We start from the raw sequence: 19,193 nt of genomic DNA on the forward strand, positions 1-19,193 counted from the left end.
AAGATGTGTCCACTGTATACCTACTGGGAGTAGGCGGTGTCACGTCTATATCATATCTATCTGAAGTGACACAAGTAGAAATTGCTTACAAGGAGAATGACAGATGCTGATGTGTAAAAGACATGAAGGATCTATTTTGGGAAGTGATATTATGGGAACATTTGGCAATATTGTGGAGCTGTGCAATCTCTATTTGCGGCAGGGACCCTGTACTCAGAAGCCTGTCATCATTATGGATATGTTTAACTTGTCTCCCATACAAAAGCTCAGATGCCTTAGATCAGGGGTGTGCAAACTGGGGGGCGCCTCCCCCAGGGGGGGCACTAGATTTTCCAGGGGGGTCACGGCAGGTACAGAGGTCCCGCACTCTCTCCCAAGGCATTTAAATGAAATGCTGGGGGACCATGCAAGGCATCTGTAACCTCCTACCTTGTCTTTGGCGTCGCCATGGTAACCTGGCGTCAAATTACGCCGCAAATTCACGTGACATCACATGACCCCGCTGCATCATTTGATGCTGGACCTGAGCAGGTGGGGGAGCGAGCAGAGGGGAAGAGCAGGCAGGGGGGAAACTTTGTGCACCCCTCCCTTAGATCACCTAGTTTACTAGCAACTTTGGATCCTGAGCTAGCCGACATACTATTAAAGGCATCTCTTATACAGTAGCAGCTACCTGTTGTCGACCATTTGCCTTGTGAGTTCTGCAAGGTAACCTCTATCATGTCACAAGGTTCCAGCAGCCAGACTAATGGCTCATCGGATTAACACAGAGGGGGTCCCTGCTGTGTGAATCCTTACGGGCTTCACCTGTCTGTAAGAGGCACGCAATAAGAGATCGACTGAATCAGTCACTCTACCTGCGCACCTTTAACAGCTGATCAGTGGGCTTTTATTTTATTTTAATCACACAGTATTGTAGCAGGGGGTCTCTGGAGCTGAACCGCATTGATTTCAGCCTTGGGGACCCCCTACTTCCCGAGATACAGGCCCCGGTATGGGGTGCCGGTATCCCTGCATTGTTAAAATCTCCATGTCACGTGACCGGGGGATTTAAATCCTGCAGGGGGATACCAGCACCCCAAACTGGGGTCTGTATCTCTGGAAGTAGGGGGTCCCCGAGGCTGAAATCAATGCGGTTCAGCTCAGAAGGTGTCTGTATCCCCCTGCAAGATTCAAATCCCCTGGTCACATTCGAGTACCATTCAAACGCAGGGAGCCCCACTGTGTTAATCCGATGGGCCATTAAATCTGCTGCGAACCATTTCGTATTTGAAGAATTGGCCACGGTTTTGTCCTGTGATTCGGTCGACAACAGCCAGCTGCAGCTGTATGGGCAATTTTGAAAACAGATTGTGGAAGGGCTTCCAATATGGAAGTAAGGGCTCAGGGACCTGTCCCACCCACACAAAGACAGTATAAGTTCCCTACTGAGGTAATACCTTCTGTTAAAGGAACTATTACATCACCTGTTACACTAGGGAGCACTGAGAGAATGCACATCAGCCAATAATTCCCCTATTTGGCCTGTAAAGAAACCAAATGGCACATGTATTACCATGCCCTTAATAAAGTGATCTCACCAGTAGCCAAGGTAGTGGCAAGTATAGTATGGCAGATCGTATGACAAAATTATCTCCTGATGCAAGGGGTATATTTTTCTTGACTTCTCGAATGTTTTTTTTTTAAAAATTTAAATGTTGTCACACCGGGACAGTCAATACACAATTGCATTTACTTTTGAAGACAAACAGTATACTTTTACTACCTTACCACAGCGTTTTCATTCAAGCGTTACTCTTTTCTATCAGTAGCTGGATGTGAAAATCGCTTTAAAATCTCAGTCAAACTGTATTGTGCTGTATGTGGATGATGTACTTTTACAAAACGGCCACAAGAGAGCAGCATTAGTCTTTGCTGGAAATGCTGTTTATCTTAATTCCCCAAGCAGGTCTTAAATTGCATCCTGCAAAAGCACAGTTGTTAATAGACTCTTCCCACCCCCCCCCCCCCCAATTGAGCTGGGGCCCACAGGACATGCGGTATTTACGCCACTGCCGGCGGGGTCCATGTTTGGCCCAAGCATTATATAATGATGCTTGTCTCTAATAGGTAGTTGACCAACAGAACCACGGTAGGGATATATAATCACCAACCATAACTATGGGACAGAGTCCAGGTAGAGAAATTGTAGTCTAGATGCAGGCAGAGGTTGGCAGTCAAGAATTGTCGGGTCCGTTTCCAGGGTTGGCAAGAGGGAATCCACAGGCAACAGGACAGGTAACAAAACTGGAATTCAGACAAACAGGAACCTGGAACAGGACTCAAGATACAGGAACCAGAAACAGGACTAATGCACAGGATCAGGATTAGTATACAGGAACAGGGTGCAGGAACAGATGGGGTCTGGGAACACACGGAATAGAATTCCATGCTTGGGCAGGGACTGGGAGTAACTAACAACTAACTGCTATTGTAACCTCCTGTGTAATGAGCTCCACACACAAACTCACACTGACACGTGGCTGGTTCCTCTCCAGTGTGCTCTGGACGTGTGATTGTAATGGACATGAGAGCAGCCAATGATAATGGCTGAGGGACTATGAGGGAGAGTAGCCTTTAAAAAGGGGGGCCGCCATGTTGCGTTAGATCTGCGCTGACCTGAGTGCTATCAGGTTTGGTCGAGGATTGCAGAGAGTGCACGTGTGCCCGTGGCATCAGGAGTAGAGAGCAACAGTACCAGTCATGGACGAGAGTTCAAGCACCCTTTTCGAAGAACAGGCCTGCAACAGGTTCAGTACACAGCGAGCTCCCACGGTGTGCCGACACAATCATAAGCCAACCTATCCTGGGTTGGGTGGCTTCTACACCACTGACTCACACCTGCGCAGTGTATTTGGGCGTGGTTTAGTAACCTGTAATACTGTGTGTAGTGATCCTTGGCAGAGGATCACCAGGTACCCGAACTGGTAAGGTATAAGTAAACTAGTTGTATCACCTATACTGTGTCTGTATTCCTTCTGCCATCTGACCGTAGGCCTCGTGTTGGCCGAGCAAGTAAATAATAGGGACTCAGGCCCCCACCAAAGCAATATTCATATGTCTGAGAGCTAAAAGTAAAGGGGTTACATTGGAGGCGCTACAAAGATTTATATTTTCTGATTTAATTAGTGTGATATACACTATACATTTCCCAGATGTACAGTCAGACATTGACACAGATACAGAAGTGACTAGGCAGAGGCGCTATATGGCGATCGTCCAACATTTTGTTCTACCTCACAATGAGTGCGGCCATTTCAAGTGATCGGTGCACGCGGGACGGCCTAGACTTTAACAAGGCACTAATTATAACAGTCCCAGATATAACTGAGGATGCGAGTATCAATCGAATACACGGTGCAGACCCCCCTAAGGGGGCGGGCTTAAATTTAGGTTGAAATGTTATGCTACAATACTATGACTGCATAAGTATTATGTATGTGTGAGGAAGATATTGACCCTACCAAGGTGTCCGATAGCATTGCGGGGAGGGACCGGAAGATGTGAGGTGACATTGAGTGCTGTAAACCTGTTGCGGGCCCTAGCAATGTTACTGAACACACTATAGTAGACAAAGTCTGAGAATTCCTAGCTAAAGAGGGAGCCACACTGGAAGAGTTCCATAATGAGATGTACCCTGAAGTACCCACTTCCTCGATAGGACATTCCCCAGCTTCCCCCGAGGCCCTTATCACCACCACGGGACAGTTAGTGGAGAAATCCATGCACTCCAGAGGGGGAACAATTACTATAGGAGGCTACGAATCTTCAACAGAAGAAAAGTCAAAAAGCTGCTGCGTCGCACCACCAAAGATAATGAAGTGAGAGAGGGTGACTATATGAAAAAAATCTTCAATTTATTGTAAAAAGCGGAAAACAGAAGGTCACATAGACATGTTTAACACAAAGCGCTTTACTCATCAGTGTGGGCTGAGTTTTGTGTATATCACATTAATAGAGGAATTATATATGCAAATTATATGTTCCTGGCTGCTGTATACTCTCAATAGAGTTTGAGCCTGGTACGCGTTATCCTCATCTCTATAACCAGTCCCTACGAGGAATGCTGATTTATGGACACTTTGTAAGGGTGTATTCAATGTATTTCTTATTACTCTAAAGAAAGAAAAGGAACAAGTGCTTGTTTATATCTTTTCTTTCACTTTATTGTGTGATTCTTTACCCTTTCGAGCCCCAGTTCTCCCTTTCCCAGGGAAATCTATCAACAGAGATGTAATGACCCCATACTTGCGACTCCGAGAATGGAAAGGGGCCCCTTCCCCCAAAGTTTCTAGAGCTACTACGAGACATACGGGATGAGGAAGAATAGTTGGTGCTCTGGCCAGCCTCAGGCCGGTCCCACAAAGGAAGGACTGATGCAGGCTGTGAACCCCGATGGGCCCGTGCTCGGTCGCTCCTACTTGGCCTAGCATGTGAGCCCACAGAAGAAGTGGTAGAATTGATGAACACCATTGGAATGGGAGAAGTGGCTAACGCAAATAGTCTAGAGCAGGGGTCGGCAACATGCGGCTCCCGAGCCGCATGTGGCTCTTTCAGCTGCTATTTGCGTCTCTCTGCAGGTTGCCGACACCCAGCTGCTGCCGCTCTCCCTCACTATCCTGCCGCAAACCTAAGCTGGCCTGATCCGCAGTGGTTGCCTGCTGGAAGGTGTCCGTGGAGGTGCCTGTCCAGGCAGTTTGCTGTAGACTGGTAGAAAGGAGGTTCCCCTGACAGGCACCTTCGTGGGCACCTTACAGCAGGCAGCTCGCAGGCCCCATCTCTATAAGTTTCTAACAGGACCCCTACATCCTACAGGGCAGGCGGTAGGCAGCAGGCACAGAGATCCTCTCTTCCAATATCCCTGTCCCCTATCTCCGCTCTCTTCCCATCTCTCTCTCCTTCCCCCTGCCTCTTTCTCCTTCCACCCTCTCTCTCTCTTTCCCTCTCTCCTTCCCCCCTCTCTCTTCCAATATCTCTGTCCCCTCACTCCGCTCTCTTTTTCATCTCTCTCTCTCTTCCCCCTGTCGCTTTCTCCTTCCCCCTGTCTCTTTCTCCTTCCCCCTCTCTCTCCTTCCCCTCTTTCTCTCCTTCCCCCCTTTCTCTCTCTCCTCCCCCCCTTTCTCTCTCCTTCACCCCTCTCTCTCTTCCCCCCCTCTCTCTCCTTCCCCCTCTCTCTCCTTCCCCCTCTCTCTCCTTCCCCCCTTTCTCTCCTTCCCCCCTCCCTCTCTCTTTCCCTCTCTCTCTCTCCTTCGACCCACTCTCTCTCCTTCCCCCTCTCTCCTTCCCCTCTCGCTCTCCTCTCCTTCTCCCCCCTCTCTCTCCTTCCCCCTTCTCTTTCCTTCCCCCTGTCTCTCCTTCCCCCTGCTCTCTCTGTCCCTCTCTTTCTCTCCTTCCCCCTTTCTCTCTACTTCCCCCTCTCTCACCTCCCCCCACTTACTTCCCCTTTTCCACCCTTCTCCTTTTCTATCTCCCCCTCCCCTAGCCCCATATCCCAACACACAATACGCTGTGCGGTTTAATGGGGGGTGGGGCGGGTTTGTGAGATGTGGGGATTAATGGGGGGGGTGAGATGTGGGGATTAATGGGGGGTGAGATGTGGGGATTAATGGGGGGTGAACAGGGGGGGGCCTGCTCCTTTAATTTGACCTGGGCCCCAAGATTTCTATTGGCATATTGGGGGGGGGAGGGTTCTGGGGAGGGTAGTGTATATACAGTATGTATGAAAAAAACTAAATACAGGGATTTATTATTGTGAGATGCATTTTATTCCCCCTCATATTTTGGTGTATGTCAATGCTTATACAGTATATACCTATTAATGTGTGTACAGTATATGTATGTGTTTGTGGGGGTGTAATAGTCTCTGAATATTTTGGAGGAAGAATTTTTTTATAACATGGCTCATCTTCCTTGAGAGGTTGCAGACCTCTGGTCTAGAGGAGCGCCGGGGGGAAGCACAAATGGCCACCCCCTAAAGAACAACCGCCTAGGTTGGGCAAGAAGCTGTGGAGAAATCTTGATCCCAAAACTGGAGGGCCGGATTTCTGATATAGATGTGGGGAAGAAGGACACTATGCCAATCATTGCAGGAAAAGAGAGAATCTACCTCAGTGGTGAAGCAGTTCACCCGCTCTTGTTCTGCATTGGGAAATGACCTTGAACCCAATGAAGGAGAATATTGGGCCCCAGGTGCAGAAAGGCTCAGTGCGGACGGCACCAGCAAGCGATCATTCTACCTCCTCCCATCAGCGCAAGTCAAGGCGATGATTGAGGGACAAATATGCAACGTCCTCTTGGATAGTGAATCACAAGTATCCTTTATTTTTAAACCCTGGTATGATCGGTATCTAAAATATCTGCTGTTGCAACCACTGGAGGGCTTGGGCATTTGGGACCTCAGTGATGCCAGCTACTCTATCCTAGGGAATGAAGTGGAGAAGCTCGAGTTTCCCAAGAACATAACTTGAGTAGAAGGACCATTGACTGTGGTGGCCCTCATATGCTCTGAAATCCGCAGCAAGGAAGAAATTGGGGCCATAATTGGCACGAATGCCAATATTTCTGGACAACTAGCAAAATGGTGCCATACCATTGGCGGAATCGATTCTGGTCAAACATTGACCAGCAGATGGAAAAAAAATAGGGCTGAGACTGAAGGGCCCTTGGGGGAGGTCATGTGGGCAGGACCCAGCCCTGTGCAAATGCCCCCCAACAGCATACAGAGGATAACTGGAAAAATTACACTCCGGCAAAATATAGAAGAGATCACTGTCATGATCGATAGTCAACCCCATGGAGGATACAATGAAGGGCTACAGGTAAAGGCCGGGGTGCTGTCCATACAGACAGGAAAATGAACACACAAGGGGTATAAGTAAGAAATGAGAACACCCATTATGTGTGGATACGAAGAGGTATGGTGGTGGCACAACTGTATAGTGCTGAGGTGATGAGCCCCGCAGGGACAAGAAAATCCCATGTGAATAGATTGATCCCAGTTATGTTGAATTTTGGAGACAGCCCTGCTCCAGAACACTGGAAGAAACGACTGCAAGAGAAGATGGCTCGTAGGCTGGAGGTTTTTTCCAGTCAAGAATGGGATGTAGGATAAGCCCATGGAGTCGAACAGCATCCACCTTCATGATGCTTGCTCTTTCAGGGAAAGGTCGTGGAGATTAGCCCTGGCTGATGTGAATGAAGTGAGACAACATCTCCAGGAACTGATGGAGGCCAGCATAATCTCAGAATCTCTGAGCCCATACACATCACCCATAGTGGTGTCCCGGAAGAAAAATGGGACAGTAAGAATGTGCATTGAGTACCACACGCTGAACAAAAGGACCACCTGACATCAATATACCATGCCATGTATAGAAGATGCATTGGATAGTCTCACCGAGAGCAAATGGTTTTTGGACTTGGACCTCCGCAGGGGATATTATCAGATCCCATTATGCAAACAAGATATAGAAAAGATTGCTCTTATGTACCCGTTAGGGTTCTATCAATTCGAGCGCATGCTCCAAAGAGTGTCAGGAGCCCCAGCTACTTTCCAAAGATTGATGGAACGTGTTCTAGGTTATATGAATATATTAGAGGTACTGGTATATCTAGATGACCTAATAGTGATTGGGAAAACCTTGGAGGAACACTCGGCTGTCTGATGAAGGTACTAGATCGGCTGAGCAAAAGTGGACTAAAATTGTCACTGGACAAGTGTCCGTTTGGCAGGATGTATGTCATGTATGTGGGACATATCGTGTCTTAAAAAGGAGTGGCTACCGTCCCCTCTAAATTAGAGGCCATTGCATTCTGGCCTAGGCCCAAAAAACTGACATCATTCCGATCCTTTCTGGGATTGTGTCGATATTAAAGATGGTTCGCAAATAATTTCTCAGCTATAGTACAGCCGTTGATGCAATTAACGAAAGACTATCCACCACCCAGAGGATTCAGTATGACTGCCGGAGCAACCCGTCAAGACTATTTCTAAATAAATGAGCCATTTGGAGACAGGTGGATTTTGAAGTGTGAAGAGGCTTTCCAAGCCATAAAGGCCTGTCTCACTTATGCACCAGTACTCATGTTTTCTGATGCACCAAAACCCTATGTGCTTCATGTAGATGCCAGCCTAGGGGTTTGAAACAAAACTGTATCAGGAGCACCCTGAGGGGCTGAGACCCTGTGGCATTCATGAGTCGGGGGTTGGCGCCTTCAGAGAGGAACTACCTGGTGCACAAACTACCTGCCATACCCCTGGTATACTCTCACTCTGCAGCGTTAACTATGAAGGGATTAACTTAGTTAAACCAGCAAGATCTAGCACAAGCTCAACAGACAGACAGAAAGAAAAAGGTGCGCTAATATAATAAATCAATTAATAAATAGAAAAACAGTGACAACCGTAATTCCAACCCAAAAAATCTCAACACTCAATAAGTGATAGTACACATATAAAGATCAATGTGATATTGAAAAAAAAATACGTGACCTGAATCAGGTATATAATGAGAGCGTCTGCAGCTGTTAACAAGGGGGTTGCTCAACACCCGCCAACAACTAGAGGGGAAAAAAGACACAAAAAAACAGCGCACAACGCTCAATGGGGGCTATGCAATAAGCTCCGTTAAGTCACTTTTAGAGCGCAAAGTCCTCTTCGATCGTAATTTTTGGCTCAACCCGATGCACTAAGCAACGCAAACAGGCACTTTGCGCTCTAAAAATTACTTTTTTCAGGAATTCCAGGAAAGTCCAACTTTGCTCGATCGCAGCCCTGTTTGCGTGAAATTCTGCCCTTAAGCGGGATGCACTAAGCAATGCAACCTTAGCAAACGCGAAAGTTGCGTTGATCATATCATGTCAGGTCAGAGTAGACGCGAAGAAATCTGGACTTAGAAAAAATTCTGGCTTTTTTTTTTGCATGCGCAAAACCCATACAACAGGCCGGCGGGTGTCCCCAGCTGACCCCGCGGGGGTCCCCGAGGGAGGTCGGGGGTCGCGCGGGTGTCCCCGAGGGAGGCCAGGGGTCGCGGCTGACCCCGCGAGGGTTTCACGAGGAATTCTGGGGGTTGTGCGGGTATCCCCGCGGGGGTTCCGGATGTGTTGGGGGTCCATGAGTGTTCGTGGTTCCCCGTTTGCATGCGTGACCAATCATGTGCCAGACCCAATGACAACTAACCATACCAGCTTCGCTTACATTGTTTATTTTCGAATGGTGCATAATTGATGATGACATCACATTTCATTATGTGTGTAACACATCGAAATCACAAAATAATGATGTTGTACAATTAGTAAATTTAATATGTTCACAATACTAACCAACACACGTGTCATCATTTATAATCATTTGACTAATTAGTCTGCCTATTTAAAGGATAGAAGAAGGCACTTACCTACCACGACGACATGGAACCGCCACCAGATTGTGCTTTTCTGATTTTTTGTGCGAGGAGGAGGAGGGAGATTATGTTGGAGATGAGAGAGAGGAGAGAGAGGAGAGAGAGGAGAGAGAGGGAAGCAAGGGAGATCCGTGTTGTGAGACATATAGCCCCCCGCAATTTTAGACAAAGAACCTCCCTAGAGGGCTTGACGGAGGAAGAAATTAACAGGCGTTACAGATTGAGCTCAGCGGCTATCTTGGAACTGTATGAAGTTTTAAGAGAAGATTTAGAGCCAACAACAGACAGGAGTCATGCAGTGCCTGGCCTTGTTAAAATGCTGTGCTCCTTACATTTTCTTGCTTCGGGCTCATTTCAGACAACTGTGGGCATAGTAGGCGGGGTCTCGCAGTCGGCATTCTCACGGACCTTTAGCCACTTTCTATGTGCAGTGACTTGACGCACTGGTGATTATATACATTTTCCTAGTGAGCAAACAGAGTGGCAGGTACTGAAGACTGCATTTTATAATGTAGCTGGGCTACCCAATGTGATGGGTGCTATAGATTGCACACATGTTGCGCTGACCACGCTACGTGAAGAGGAGAGGGATTTTCGGAACAGGAAAAATTACCACTCGCTCAATGTGCAGGTCGTATGTGACGCATACATGAAAATTCTCCCAAGTAGCTCACTTCCCAGGTGCCTGCCAAGATTCACATATTTTAAAAAAAACTCGTTAGTGTTACGCAAATTTGAAGCGGGGGAATTCGAGGAAGGTTGGCTACTGGGTCAGTCAATGTTACATAAACTGCACTTACAACTACATTTAATGTCCAGATTAATGTTTCATTGTGTGTTGCTAAGATTCTAATTAACATCAAATCATTCATTGTTGTTAACTTCTATATGTAATCCATGTCATGCATCGTAATGGCAGATCAGGATTTCATTGTTATGGCATGTGTTCTATATTATTCACTGTCATGTATTATGAAAAGGCAATACACAATGTTTGGAATTTACTTACATCTTTTAACCTTTATGTCATTTCACTCTCTTATAGGTGACTCAGGAAATGGTAGCCGCCCTTGGCTTCTGACCCCACTGGGTAATATTAAAACCCCTGCAGAGGAACGATATAATGCCGCACACATATCCACACGCTCGGTGATCAAGAGGACATTTGGAGTGTTGAAAAGTCGTTTTAGGTGTCTTGATAGATCTGGTGGTGCGCTACAGTATTCGCCAGCGAAGGTTGGTGACAGTGATTTGTTGTTGCATTCTGCACAACATAGCACTACGTCACAATCTTCAAGGCAACATTCGTGATGATTTAGAGGAGGATCCTCTTGTGCCTCCTGCAGGGGTTAGGGACCATACAGCCAGTGGGGTGGAGACTCGCAGGTCCTTAATTGCTAATTTTTTCACATGTAAGTTTTAACAATACATATCATATAATCTGTCATCATCTCGTTGTGTGTGTAACATTGCATTGTGTGTATAATCTTAGGATGCTGCTCTCTCCAACGAACTGCACATTTTCTAAGGAATGATCAGAACTTCGGCTGCCTACGGTATGTTTATTTTTAACACCTCTATTCTTGTATTAATCTTCTTTCAAACCAACTATACAATGTGTACATCGTTACATGCAGAATATTGTGTATTAAGTGAAAAACAAATGCTGTATTCAATACTCTGCATAGTGTTATCTTACAACTGAACTACTGTAAATGATTATATATGTATTTTGGCTCATACTTTCAACATCATGATCAACTAAGAAATAATTAATGGTCTTATTAAAGGTTTACAGAATTGTTATGCTTCACATTCCGTGCTTCATATTATGATTGTCACGTATGTAAGTATGACTACATACATAATTAGTGTCTGCATGAGTATAAGCAGATGAGATGTTGATCTCTTCTATCATTAATCTGCCATGTATCCCTATCATTATTAATGTTTAATTGTAAAGCACACAATTCCAGATTCATATTTTATGTAAATGTTTTCTACAATAGTTAAAGTAAAACTTTTAACAATACATTTTGAACACAAGTACATGTGTGTTTCTTCAGGCGACATATACAATTTTTTATACTTGAATGATGTCACTGTAATCTGCGTCCCATTGATAAAAAAGGAGCACTAACAAAAGATGTAATGTCAAAGTTTATTGAAATGTTAACACACATTTCAAGTTAGTATCAAAAAGCCTACATTATGTATTTAATGTTTATTTTTAAAAAAAGCGATAATCTATGATTAACTACGATATATAAAAGTGTGCGTGTTCAGTTTGAGGTATCATAGCATGACTGGCCATGTGATGTCTTTGGCATGTGGCCATAATGGAAAAGCTCTCAGTTGCTCGGTCTTTGGATACATGCATTCACATTATCTTCTGTCTTGAACGGAGCTGTGAACATCTGTGAAAGAATTAGATATATAATATTAATGTAAGTAATATATCGGTTACATAGTTACTTAATGATGCATCTAAACACACGGTTGGTATAATGTACCTATGAACTAAAATATATTTCTTTACACACACACACACACGATATAATGTTTATGTGTTTCATCTTTTATTATCCTGGTACAATATTAGGAGTATTAACAAGTCTACGTAAGTACCAGCACTCGCTGTCTAATAGCTAAATGAGGAAAACAGTTGCAATGCAGAATAAACATTTAATAATAAAACGAACCAGAAATAAATCAAATTTGTTTTCAGAAACCAGTGTCACAAATGGGCATGTCACAAAGTGAGGGGTGGGGGGGGGGAAAGGAAAAGGGGAAAAAAAACATGAAACACAAGGAATATACACAAAAAAACGGAGAGCGGCAAGTATGCTAGGGGGGCGACGTTTCGAGGGACTACCTCTTCATCTGGCCCATTCCCCCTGGTCCAAAAGGTCCCAGAGGTACTTCCCTAAGCCTCCCTTCCCCTATAACTGGTCAAATCAGACACCCCTGAAAATAGATAACAAACATACAGTGTAGGCTAAATACAGCTAAACAGCTAATAGCAGGGCAGCAAGAATCCACTAAAGTCAATGCCAGTAGTATAAGTACCACAAGACACTGTGGGCAATGGTACAGTAAAGGCTGAACACAGCTTGCAAGAAAGTAGCTTGCAAAAAAACACCAGGAGTCCACAACAGTCAATGAAAAGTTAATGGCAATAGCAAATGAAGACAGTAATCAAACCCTGTATGAAGACAGTAATCAAACCCTGTGGCTCTGCTCCTTGTGCTCGTGTGGAGTGCCTACACTCCACACGAGCACAAGGAGCAGAGCCACAGGTTTGATTACTGTCTTCATATAGGGTTTGATTACTGTCTTCATTTGCTATTGCCATTAACCTTTCATTGACTGTTGTGGACTCCTGGTGCTTCTTTGCAAGCTGCTTTCTTGCAAGCTGTGTTCAGCCTTTACTGTACCATTGCCCACAGTGTCTTGTGGTACTTGTACTACTGGCATTGACTTTAGTGGATTCTTGCTGCCCTGCTATTAGCTGTTTAGCTGTATTTAGCCTACACTGTATGTTTGCTATCTATTTTCAGGGGTGTCTGATTTGACCAGTTATAGGGGAAGGGAGGCTTAGGGAAGTACCTCTGGGACCTTTTGGACCAGGGGGAATGGGCCAGATGAAGAGTTAGTCCCTCGAAACGTCGCCCCCCTAGCATGCTTGCCGCTCTCTGTTTTTTGTGTATAATCCTTGTGTTTCATGTTTTTTTTCCCCTTTTCCTTTCCCCCCCCCCAACCCTCACTTTGTGACATGCCCATTTGTGACACTGGTTTCTGCAAACACATTTGATTTATTTCTGGTTCGTTTTATTATTAAATGTTTATTCTGCATTACAACTGTTTTCATCATTTAGCTATTAGACAGTGAGTGCTGGTACTTACGTAGATTTGTTAGTACTATACAGGGGAATAATGGTCCCCTTTGGTTCCGTGCACCCTGCAATTGCATTAATTTAACACTATCAGAGTGCTGTCTTTCGTCCCCTTTTACCCTTAATATTAGGAGTATATACAAAATTATTAAGGCAAAAACCCCCCCAAAAAAACGCAACTTTTACTTTTAACAGTGTTGCTATGAGAAAGCATGTTTCGCTTTAAGACGTTTAGCTTTACAACTCCATTTGGACCTACGCATTGTGTCGGATAACTGAGGACTGGCTGTATTTCCTAAGGTTTCGTTTGTTGACATTCTAGTACCACAAACATGTTACATACACAATGATAAACAACAGTAAATAGTCTGCATAATGTGACATAATGACATGCAACATGCTGCTTTGCTTGCCATTTCTACAACAGAGTAACCAATATTCATCAGGCACATAACATTATGTAGCCATATGCAAACTACACTAATTAAGATATGTACTGCTTTTCTGCATATCTAATTATTTTGTTATGTTTACAATTATTTTAGTTTCACAAAGGGGTGTACACGTACTCGACTGTCATTTAAGGGCTGCGCACGAATATCTCTGATTTCAACCGCCATTGCACAGCACGGTTCAAAATATTGCCACGTATATCAGTAAATAGATCTTACCTTCTTACAGAACTGTGTTCCGGCATATTGTGATCTTCACAGCGCGATCTCTGTAATATGATCAGAAGCAGTCGAAAAGGTAAAAGAGACATGTTAATTTACACAAACAAAAACTTTTTTTCCAGTATGGTACGCGCATGCGCAATGAATACAACGTATATGCGTGTCATTCGGGAAGAAAAGATTCACACAGTTTATAAAGTCTTTACAATATAGTTACCTGCATTATATTGCATTCATATTCGGGGCAGCCATAGAAGTTTGGTTTGCGATGTAGCCGCTGTAGTCCATCAATTCGTTGTTCTGTGTGTTCAGCTGTGCAGGGTTGTAGCTTACTCCATAACTGTTTGCATCTTGTACAATGTACGGAGGCGGATACACATAGTAACTTTGTGTCATTTCATCTGTTTGAGCAAACTCGTTATTCTGCATGTTATCGTAATATGTTGCTCCGTTATGGTTCTGGTATTGGTAGTCCCACTCAGGTTGAAAAAAGACATTCTGCTGAACATTTAAGGCACCGCTGCGGGCACCTATATCATGGTAGTCGTGTCCGACAATTGTCTGTCTTTTTTTATTTCCATTTGCAGACATACGCATACCGGATTCATGAAATGACCAACAGCCACCCCTGTTTGCGCCAGATGGTGGGTTTCGAATAAAAGAAGCATTGGTTGATAAAGTGCGTCGGATTGATTTTTTCCATAACTTTGGTTGAGGATGATTTTGATAATAATGGTAGTTATCCGTAAGATATTGATAGATCTGTGAGACCGTAGCTTTTTTGTTCCTTTCATTTTCAATGGCACTATATATTAGCATTGCGTAAGAAAGCGGAGGCTTTTCCATAGAACACATCTCAAACGGCATGTATTTGAATGGAATGGAGTACAGTAACCAAAACTATTCCTTAATTCAAGGTTCTTACAAAGTATCCAAACTTGCATTATTTGCACAACACTGTACAAGGTCATTATACAAAAGGAAGAAGTGTCCATGTATTCTTCTCCCACATACAGGTGTTCTGTATCTTATGAAATGTGTACTTGCATATTATACATGATTCAGTAGCAAACTATGAATTACTGGGATAAGGGAACTAAATAAATTGTCCTTTGCATGCAAGCGCAAGAATTGCAGTCTTGGTTTAAAGGTCCCGTGGCCAGATCGCAACTTGCCGATCTAATATCTCAGCCACCTCAAAGAATTTCATAGAGATTCGTTAGAATTCGTTCCAGAGTCACCAGGGCTAACGAATTCTGAAGTTTGGGGAAAATCCTTGGTTACATTGTTATTAACCCCTTCTCTCCGGGATCGGTTGCCGCTATGCTGGATCAAAGTCTTGCATATTCACATCATCGATCAAGAATCACGAACACAATCATCACCAAGATCACACCGGGGATAGCTCGGGGGGCACAGTTATAGACCATTCCTGTCTAAATTTAACATGAGCTCCCAATCCCCATCCTGAGAAGATTTAACCCACCAATAGCTGCGTTGCCCACAGTTTGCAAAAACGGACAAAAAGGCTTCACGGTTTGCAAAGCGCATGTGTCGGCTTGACACCAGGGCAACTTAGCATACCTGGTGTACACCCGCTTTCTGATGCCTCTTAGTCTGAGGTTTTGCACGAAGGTGTCAATGGCCCGGGATCTACAACTACTTAGGAATCCGGCCATGTAAACATTAGGGTGCTCCGCGGCCGTTCATCCCTGACACTTCTTTAGACTGAGGGGCGCCTGGTCAGCGGAATCCCTTTGAAGTCTCAGGAATAAAATACCCGCAGCTCATCCACCACCGACCTATTGTTACGCCGGTGCTGCCCGCAGACCAGACCTGTCCCCTGTGCTGAAGGGGGAGGTAGGAATACATGCACCCGCAGCAAAGGGAGCGTGTCCGGAGTGTGGTATTAAGCATTGCCAGGCCAGATGTAAGTAACGTAGACAATACTTGCCGGTACCGGGTATAGGAGTAGAATAGTGATTGCCTTGCCGAGGTCAGGGAGCGGAGAGATGAGGAAGGTTGAAGTCCAAGCCGTGATCGTGGGATGCCAGAAAATACGTAGTCTAAGGAGAGCCGAAGTCGAGAGCCAAAGGGTGTAGTCGTACGAGCCGTGTCAAAACCTGTAGTAACCGAGAGTACACCAAACACTTCCATACAGAGACTCTGTCGAGCGATGAGTGAGGGCTCAGAGATGCTAGATAAGGCTGGGCTGACCAATCAAGGATGGAGGCGGGTCAGGAGGACTGCAGGGAGCCTCTCTGGATAGGTGTGGCTGATACAACCCAGGTGAGCACTGGTAGCAAGAAGATAGTAGGTGTAGATAGAGCACAGCCGAGGACATCCTACTTCCGGTATCCAGAGAAGGGAAAAAAGGCCAGGCCACTCCAAAGCTAACAAAAGGGGTAATTTATTGCAAGCTAGACATACAGTGAAAACGGACTAGATGAACGCACCTACGCTTTTCGTACACAGAGTACTTTATCAAGGTCACCACATTGCTGAGCACCACATTTACCATGTTTTTGAGCACTGGTAGCACTCTGATTACACCCGTGCTGTGTACAGGGGCGGAGCCTCACAGCAGGAGTGGAAGTAGAAGAGTGGATGCTGGGCGTGCAGTCTGTAAGCTGCGTGTGCACGCGACCAGCGTTGGAGGAGGACATGTGTGCGCGCGGAATGGAGGACCCGCACCTGCCACTGAGAAGGAGGAGCGGTGGGGGCACCAAGGGGAGGAGCCCTGCGGCGACGGAGGAGCTGATGGCCCATGGAGGCTGGTAAGCAGAGGTTGCGCTGCGCACCCTGAGTCTCCCTGAGGATAGTCTGTGTGTTGCTCGGACGGCGCTGAGAAATCAGATTCCTAACATCAATTTACAGGTCAAAGGAATTTTTCCCGGGCTTATAGGACAAGTCCTGCCCATACAGTTTAAACTCACATTTTATACATTTTATTAAAACATTTTGTTCCGGGTGTATTTGTACTGTAATTTTTCCATGTAAAGGTATGTGGTGTTTTATTACATATGCACTCCAAAAACCAGGGTGCTGGGTGCTTCCGTTCTCGAGTTAGCCTTTCTAATTGAAATGCTGGCTTCGGGAACTCAAGTTCACAAAATTCTCACAACAATTGACACAGTTCCCATGTCAATTGTCCGGCCGCATTTCAAGTCAGAAAGCTAACCGAGGAACGGATACATTCTATCGGTAAAACTAACCGCAAACCACTTATCCAATTGACTTGTGGTTACAGGTCAAACCAATAGTAAATGGATACCCATGCTTTACATAGACGGCTTTAACCGCAGCCACGCGGTTTCAATCAGGGCTTACTGTGGTGCTCACTACTCCCATCTTGTGTCTCCACAGAATATAGCAGGCAATGCATTTTCTTTTAACACAGCAGGCAGAGAATGGCTTGCAAATGGGGGTTAAAAACAGCTGGGACAGGGCAAACACAGCAATACATGCCAAACACGTTTATCCCCTTCATTCACAATGCGAGGGGAGTATGACCAGCTGGGTATAACACCTTTATTCAGGCCTGATCACCTCCATCCTCGCCACAATTACTTTGATAAAGTGCCTCAGCATTAGTTTTTCACACATGGCTTCTCCATTTTGGCTTTATGTTAAATAAATCATGACACGGTGTAATATGTCATGTGTTGTTGTTCATCTGAGATTGTATTTACCTAATTTTAAGACCTGCTGAGGAACAGATGATTGTTATTATGTCCTGATATGTAAAACCATAGTATTCAAAGAGGGTGTACTTTCTTTTTCACACAACTGTATTTATTATAATACTGAAATTTGTATGTAAAATTATATAGAGAATTGAACATTCTTGAAATTAGCCATTAGAAACAATGGAATATTTGTTAATATGCTTGTTTTTTCATAACTAGTAATATTTTTAAGATATGTAATATAGAGAGAAAAAGTTGACAGTAGCGCTAAATCAATAAACCTATTAAATGTGATATGTTATAAATAAAAATGTGTTCACGTGCACAGATATAATAAATACACAACATCAAACTATATCTACACCTATCAAATGTGACAAGTTTTTGAATTTAAGGGTGTTCAAGTGTACAATAATTACAATACATCAAACTGTATATGCAGTAAAGTAAAACCCCATATATATGGGAATTACTCAAGTGCTGCTGCTAGAGTCCAAGGAGAGAGTTCCACGTCCCTCCGAAAACCAGTTGCAGAAAAAAAGAGAATGTCCTCCAGCACAATGACTGAAGTAGGATTTCCAAGCATACTGTATAAAGAGGAGACAGAAAAACACAGTAGTATAATATGTAAATCAGAAGACTTAATAACTATTTAGATAGAACATAGGACACTTCCCCTTAATTTGATGGTAAGGTCTCAAATCTATAGATAAATTACTACTTCCAATCTGATAGGAGTATCTTGATAAAGTAGAAGAGAAAAAAGACCATGGCATAATAATGTTTAATAAATTGAGACTGGTTAAAAAACAGGTTTACACTCACAAATGGTTTATTCACACAGTGTGATGGTGTGCTCACCACAAACAAGATGGGACCACACTACTGAGGTGGGGTTATATATAACGCCAAACCACAGCCACGTGAGCACTTCTGGAGTGTAGAGTTGTCGAGGTAGCCGGGTCAGGGTAGTAGATGTGAGAATTGTCGTGATACTTGCCGGGGTCAGTAGTGGAGGGATACGGATCGTTGTGGGTGCTTTAGCTGAGGTCAGGATTGGAGAGATGCAGATTGTCGAGAGTAAGCCAAGGTCAGGGATGGAGAGATGCGGATGGTCAAACGAAGCCGGGTCAGGAGAGGAGAAAAGCAGAGTCCGGAGGCAAGCAGGGTCAGGAAACAAGGCAAGACAGACAAGGCTGGAACAGAACAGACTGTAGAGAGGCACACACACAAACAGAGATTATGCTCAGCCGATGAGTCTCTGGCTCTGCTGAGTATTTACAGGAATCACAGCAATAGGCGTGTCACTGAGCAGGTTCTGATAGGAAGCTCTGCTGCAGGAGGCAGGTCTTCCTGACGATATATTTAATGTGATACACGTGCATGCTGCACGCGCGCCGTGCGTGGGTGTTGCGCGTTAATGACATCATCGCGTGGATGCAATCAGGAGGCGGGGCCAGCGAAGTTGGCATTTTTAGGTCTGCGCGTGTGCTC

The 19,193-nt window shown here is 44.7% G+C and overlaps 1 long non-coding RNA gene across 1 annotated transcript; it reads right to left on the bottom strand.

The window, feature by feature from the left end:
- Window positions 1-11,720: 11,720 nt before the first annotated feature.
- LOC142491002 (uncharacterized) lies at window positions 11,721-14,471 on the bottom strand. The gene is made up of 3 exons (XR_012800214.1): window positions 14,228-14,471; window positions 14,008-14,057; window positions 11,721-11,857 (listed from the first exon to the last, which is right to left on the bottom strand). It is a non-coding gene; the product is annotated as an uncharacterized LOC142491002 (long non-coding RNA).
- Window positions 14,472-19,193: the final 4,722 nt, after the last annotated feature.

This window comes from Ascaphus truei, chromosome 3 (assembly GCF_040206685.1).
Source record: "Ascaphus truei isolate aAscTru1 chromosome 3, aAscTru1.hap1, whole genome shotgun sequence".
Lineage (NCBI taxonomy): Eukaryota > Metazoa > Chordata > Amphibia > Anura > Ascaphidae > Ascaphus > Ascaphus truei.